The following is a 7294-nucleotide window of genomic DNA, read 5'->3' on the forward strand; positions in this document are numbered from 1 at the left end:
TTCTGCATCCCACTTTTCAGCTGCAAGAGGCCACACCATAAAGTCATTGACCTTCTGACCACTGGCTTTAAGAACTTTTCATTTATACCTTCTTTTTCCAGGTGAAACAGGAGGGGCAATTTTATCGCACTCCCTCGAACCCTCCCATTCTTTCCCTCTTGTTTCCTTCTTCCTTCTTTGAGAAGTCAGTTGGATCTTTCATCCACCCTCCATTTCCCATCATGCTGTGCAAAACAGCACCTGGGGCAGCCGCAGAGCTTGAGAGTGGTCAAAAAAAAAAAAAAAAAAAAAAAGAGGAGGGAAGGTGGCGATTGGCTGGAGAGGAGGTAATGATTTGTAATTGCAATACTTTCATTACTGTCTTTTAGCTCTTTGCAGAGTAATGTCAAGAGCTTCGTCTTTGTAGTGTTATTGGCATTTTTCATCATATTCATGAAGTGTGGGTCAATTTTCTTCAAAAGGCGCACTTCGCCAACTTGCTACAGAGACAGACAGTAATAAATTCTACTAGTGCACTGTGAAGGCTTCGTAGCTGCAAGCAACAATAAAAAGCAATGAGCTGGGTGTCACTAAGTAACTCCAGTTTACACTGCATTTTCTGCTTTTATTGAAAACTCAAGAATATGAATTTATTAATGAATACACAGGCATACTTTGAAGGGGGGCGGCAGCGCGGGAGGAGGAGGGGTTCTGTGCGTGGTGGGGGGGAGGGGCGGGGTGCAGACACCATGTCAATTTATTTGGTATTCACACTGTGTGTGCCTATATTGTATTGTTCCATCATTTCATGGCCAGGCTTACCTTGTTAGGCTGTGGCCCTCCAGAAAAAACCCGCGCTCATATAGCAACACCTTGACGTGGATCTACAGCTGCTCTCGCTGTGCCTGTCTCACCTTTAGCCCCGGCTGTCTACTGCCGCCTTTCATTTTCCGCATTCATACATCAATAAGCTTTGCATGCTGACACCTAATTTTGCAGGCTACTTTGGTTATGGAGGCCGTGTTTTGCATATCACTACCCACCCCCTTCTGACACCTACTGCCTTTAAAGGGAAATGAGGAGAAGAGAGGAAGAGGCACCGGAAAGAGAGAGGAAGAGAGAGCAAGAAAGAGAAAGCTGCTTTGCTTCTCTGCCTAATCAGAGACTTCTTTATATTTGTCAAAAGCAGATATGCCAAATCAACTTTAATTGATTCCTCGGCGGCGCTCGCGGATGATTTTTGAAGGACTGGGCTTGTGTTCCCAGACACACTGTTGTGTTTCCAACGAAAAGGAGGTTTCTCCCACAAATCAAATTTTGATGCCAATTAGTTAGCATTTTCCATTCCAATTAAATTGGAGACTTGGAGACCTTTCTGATTTGGGAAGACTTTATATATATTTTATACTAAACGTGCCCTTCAGGTGCTGATAAGCAAGAAGGGAATGTCCATGGGTGGCGACAGAATCTCGGGGGGTGGGGGATGTGTTGTGGGCATTTCAGCTCCTTTCTCTGGTTTCCTTCACAAAGGTTTGTCAAACTCGTGGCGACCTGTTATGTGACATCACAAAGGTTTTTACCTTGCAGTTAGGTGGCTAATGTCATTAGAGCCTTGACAATCCATAAAACGTTATAATCTAATAGTTTTTTTTCTGCCATACCCCTCCCTCCATAGCCCCTGAGACTTCATTGTGCAAAAAAAAAAAAAAAAAAAAAAAAAAAAAAGAGAGAGAGAGAATTGGGGAAACAAGATTGATGTTAAAAAGAACAGGCTGTGGCTGGATTTGAGAGATTATACAAACAAAACAAATAAACAAAAGCACAGAATAAAACAGGAAAAAAAACCACACCAAACGCAATGAGATGCCAACACACCCACACATACCTGTGAGCACATGGCTGTGAGGACACGCCTGCTAATGATGTGCCATTGAGAATTTCTAAATCTACTAAATTCAGTATTTATTATGTGTACCAGAACACATTAAGGGGAAGAAAGTGTCAATTCACATCCAGTTGCAATTTTTATTTAATAGCAACTAAGATCAGTTTGAAACACCATTAGCAATTACAAAGTTTCTTCTCCCTTTCTTCTCCCTCACTTTCTGAGCCCTCCTTTATTTTTCTCTTCTGTAGGACAGGAGTCTTAAAAAAAAAAAAAAAAAAAAATCCTATTTGCTTCATCAGGTCACATGGCCTCGGGAGTAATCCTGAGCAAACAGGGAGAATCTAAAAAGAGAATCTGGATTCCAGTGGCCAACCTGTATCTTTGCTACTTTTCTTCCTGCCAGCATGAGAACAAGCTCAAGTTCAAAGCCCTGTGCACACTCACGTTCACCCAGGTAATCTTTGCGCCCACCTTTTGTACCCTAATAACTTTAAAGGAAATAAGATGCAATACCCAATGCCTAGATTAAAATATGAATGGTGTGTTGACAGCCACTATGCTGGCAGAGTGGGTGCTCTTGGATAGAAAGGGCTCCGGTGGGACCATCCCAGCAATGAGTCTGTGTCACAGACTTGGGGTCCAACTTCAGGGTCGATGTGAATTAGGGTCAAATGAGATAACATGTCTGCTATTTGTTTTAAACTGGGATTTCAGGGCTACCTGGCTGACCCAGTGTGCCTTTCACTTTCCAGACTCCTGCCAAGACAACTTAATGTTTCTTACAAGCGCTCCCTGTATGCCAGACACGTTGCAAAGTGTTCTGCAAGGATTATCTCATTGAGTCCTCGCAACAGCTCTAACCATATCCCCATTTTACAGATGAGAAAAGCAATACTCAAAGTGACTTTAGTACATTCCTCAAGGACACATATCTGGCTATCAGGGAAGAGCCAAGATTTACACCCAGGGGGTCAGCCCGCAGTGACCAGCCTTTAGCCTTATTTCTCTTTGGATTCTCCAGAGAGATAGCATACAGTTTTTTTAGGAGGGGTTAGCGTCCCGGTCAGTATAAGGATTAGTGTTTTGGTTTTGTTTGTGTTTAAATCTGTCTTTGAAGATACCACTCCAGACTCCAGTAAGTGATTTTTATACAAGCAGTACAATGTAGTCTAGAGGGGCGCCTGGATGGTTCAGTCGGTTGAGCGTCCAACTCTTGATTTTGGCTCAGGTCATAATCTCATAGTTCATGAGACTGAGCCTTGCATTGGGCTCTGCACTGACAGGGTGGAGCCTGGTTGGGATTCTCTCTCTCCCTCTCTCTTTGACCTTCCCCTGCTTCTACACTCTCTAAATAAACAAACAAACAAACAAACAAACAAACATTTAAAATAAAAAGTGGTAGTCTAGTCCCACTATTGCCAGGGACCAAATAGTTTGAGGCCATGGGCTCTTCTTTTGAGTATAGTAATATTCCTTAACCACTAGAGGGGAGGAATAACTAAATGGGAAAATTAAAATAAAACAACACACCCCCAAACCAAAGATAAGGGAGCACGCATTTTTAGACTAAAACTGCAGTTGTTAGTACAATGAGCCAGATATTGGTCCCAATAGTACGAGTACACATGTGTGGAATATTAGACAATATTCAGCTAGGAGAAAGCTTCCTGCATAAGTGGGCTGGGCACGACATCCTCTGGACAGGCTTACGACCAGCCACAAAGAGAGGAATTATGAGGACGAATGAACACTGTTCACATTCACACAGTGCCGCACGACATTGTCAATTAGCAGGCGTGTTTCCATAATTGTTATACAAGGGGGAAATTTACAGTGTTAAATGGCCCTCAAATTCACACTTCTGTGTGAGTTTTTGTTTGGTGGAATGTCTGGTATTAGCGCGGATGACTGCCTCTGACATCTCTTTGCCTCTGAAGACAGAAACCACTAACCTGACAATGGGACAGACACACCAGAAGAGAACACTACCTAAATAGGTTAGGCTAAGAGAGATGCATACACAGACAGATGATAGAAAGATGGATGGGGGGATGGATGGACAGATAGCCTTTTTTCTTTTGCAAGGGGAGGTTTTGGGCGTGCTCATATGTCTATCATTCCTTCCAGATGTCTATCATTCCTTCATGTTGTCCTCTTCTTAAGGAGGTATCCTTTGGATACAAATTCTCATTTTCAGGATTAATATCTCACATGGGGTATGCCTCCCTACCTCCAGGGAGAACAAGGGTGGCCATGACTAGATGACTACATGAAAGATTTAGTTTAATCTTGAAAAAGAATTTCTTGGGATGCCTGGGTGGCTCAGTTGGTTAAGCATCTGATTTCGGCTCAGGTCATGATCTACCCAGTTCATAAGTTCAAGTTCCACATCAGGCTCTGTGCTGACAGCTCAGAGCCTGGAGCCTGCTTCAGATTCTGTGTCTCCTTCTCCCACTGCCTCTCCCCCGCTTGCACCTGGTATCTCTCTCTCTCTCTCTCTCTCAAAAATAAACAAACATTAAATTAGAAAAAAAAAAAGAAAAGAAAAGAAAAAAGGGATGCCTAGGTGGCTCAGTTGGTTAAGCGTCCAACTTCGGCTCAGGTCATGATCTCACAGCTAGTGAGTTTGAGCCCCGTGTCGGGCTGTGTGCTGGAAGCTTAGAACCTGGAACCTGCTTTAGATTGTGTCTCCCTCTCTCTCTGCCCCTCCCCCACTCACGTTATCTCTCTCTCTCTCTCTCTCTCTCTCTCTCTCTCTCTCAAGAATAAACATTAAAAAATTGTTTAAATTAAAAAAGAAAAAGAATTTCTTAAAAACAAAAATAAAGACAAAAAACTCTAAGAGTTGTGAATTTCAAAGTAGATTAGTCCCTTGGTTTAGGTAATTTTGGATATGGTTTGGTCTAAAGACAGAGACAGGATAAACTGTTATCTCAAAGTCACCATCAATCTTTGATTGTGTAAGCCTGTAATCTCCAGCCCCTGTACACACATATTCACTCATATACATTGTACACACACCTCATATACATGCATATCCATGAAAGAAATAACCAAATAATAACAGACAACTGTCAGACAACTAAATAGTCCTTTAGACCATAGAACATAACAGAAAGACCCTTCATGATTAGAAAACATGACCCTTTATTTTACAAATCAGTAAAAAATGGTTCAGAGAAGTTAAGTAATTTGTCCCAGGTCACACAGCCAATTAAAGTAATAATTATGGGGGCACCTGGGTGGCACAGTCGGTTAAGCGTCCGACTTCAGCCAGGTCACGATCTCGCGGTCCGTGAGTTCGAGCCCCGCGTCAGGCTCTGGGCTGATGGCTCAGAGCCTGGAGCCTGTTTCCGATTCTGTGTCTCCCTCTCTCTCTGCCCCTCCCCCATTCATGCTCTGTCTCTCTCTGTCCCAAAAATAAATAAACGTTGAAAAAAAAAGTAAAAAAAAAAAGTAATAATTATGTGTCAACTTTTAGTTGTTTCCAAATATCATAACCACCTTGAAAGAAACAATATTTGCTATTTCTGTTATTCAAAAGAATATGTCACACAGATAGAGGCATTTTTTATTTACATCCCCACCTTGTTCCATAAATAAGAAATTCAGAAAGACATTTGCAAAAGAATTTGCAAGATGACAATGGTGATGATGATGATGATAAAATTTTGAGCAGTGTCTCATGATTTAGATAAAATCCTTGTATGCTAATTGGAAAGCCGGTTACATGATTGTATCATCACACCTTAATTTTCAAAAGATAAAAGAAATAAAAGGAAAAAAAAAGATAAATAATTCCAGACAGGTAATGTCCCTGGACAGAACTGTAGTCTACATAAAGGTTCCAGTCCTAGCTTTCCATCCATAGGAAGCTGGTTTATTTTTCCCTCCATCCTTTGCGTTTCAAGGAAGTACTGCAAAGTTGCCCCCAAGGATCTTAGAGTCTTGAACGCATCAATCCATAACGTAGTGTCATAGCAAGGAGGCTGGAGAGTGAGAATGCCTTCAAGGACCAGAAGTAGGGTTAGGTGACCAACAATGGACCAGGAGTAAATAATGCAGCACTATTCCACCTTCATCAGAGACAGAAAAACACACAGATGACAATATAAGCTTTGCCAAAGATGTGAAACAAAGGGGCTTTTCTACCTGCTGGTGAGAATAAATTGAGTGTATGACACTATGCATAAGGGAAAGGTTGTGGATTGAGATGTACATTCAGAAGCTTCGGTGTCAAGATGGTATCTAAAGCCATGAGACAGGTTGAGATCAGGTAAAAAATGAAGATGGACAGAAACAAGAAATTCCAAGGACTAAAACCTGGGGGCCCCCCAACATGTAGAGGTTGGGAATTTGAGGAGGATCTATTGAAGGAGACAGAAAAAAGAAGAAACGAAGTAGACTTGCAGTTCAAGCAGAAAAAGCATTTCAGAACACCATCAGGACAGCATTATCACCTGTGCAAAAGCTGCTGGTAACTCAGGAAAGATGAGGATTGAAATTGACCTGGCTTGTTAGCTGATGGTGGCTTACAAGATCACCCTTCTCTGGAGCTACCACCTATTAATACAGGATCCTGGGAGCTAGATATTAATTATAGTAGTAATAACAATTGCTCATTATCTACATTGGGACAGCTTTTATGTGCCAAGCATTTTACATACGCTAATCTAACTGGTTCCATACAGCAACTGTGGAAGTAGGTAGAATTACCCAAAATCACAGATGAGAACATTGAGGTACAGAAAGGTTCTGTGATGTATCTGAAGTCACCCGATTAGCAAGTCTGAAACTGGGATTCTAGAACCAAAATACAATGCAGGGCTGCCAAAAGACCCAAAGAGCTGAATGTCTGACATCTGGAGTACTGTGAAAGACACTGGAAGCTGTAGGCTTTGCCCTCCTTCCTCAGGGCACAAATAGCTGCTAGGGTGACCAACCATCCCTGGTGAGACAAGACAGGGGAGTTTCCCAAGATGCAGGACTTGCAGTGATAAAACTGGGAATGTTTCAGTCAAACTATGAGGAGCTGGTCACACTCCATCTGGTGAAACCTTCGGAATGCCCTTCAGGAAGAAAGCAGCCATAGTTACCTGTCGGAGGTTTTGCATTCTGTGTGAGCTTCCCTGGGGTGGTCTCGGAGCCTCTGTAGAATTCTGAGCCAGCTCTCCAGTCTCTCCTCACCACTCCTGCTAAGTGGGACCCTGGAGTTGGGAACCAGGAGCAGGGTCACTCTCACGGGCCTCTTTCATTGACGAACCTATTCATGAGGCTCCCCTTGCTTCCCTCTGCGGCCCTCTGGGAAACCCAAAGGTGCACCCCCAGTGGTACCAACCCCCCAGCTCCCCTTGGAAACTAGCAGAGGCTTCCTGGGCATACAGGGGCCTGTTTGTCAAATTCCCTCTGATCTACCCAGCTAATGAG

Source organism: Leopardus geoffroyi, chromosome A3, assembly GCF_018350155.1.
Source record: "Leopardus geoffroyi isolate Oge1 chromosome A3, O.geoffroyi_Oge1_pat1.0, whole genome shotgun sequence".
Classification (NCBI taxonomy): domain Eukaryota; kingdom Metazoa; phylum Chordata; class Mammalia; order Carnivora; family Felidae; genus Leopardus; species Leopardus geoffroyi.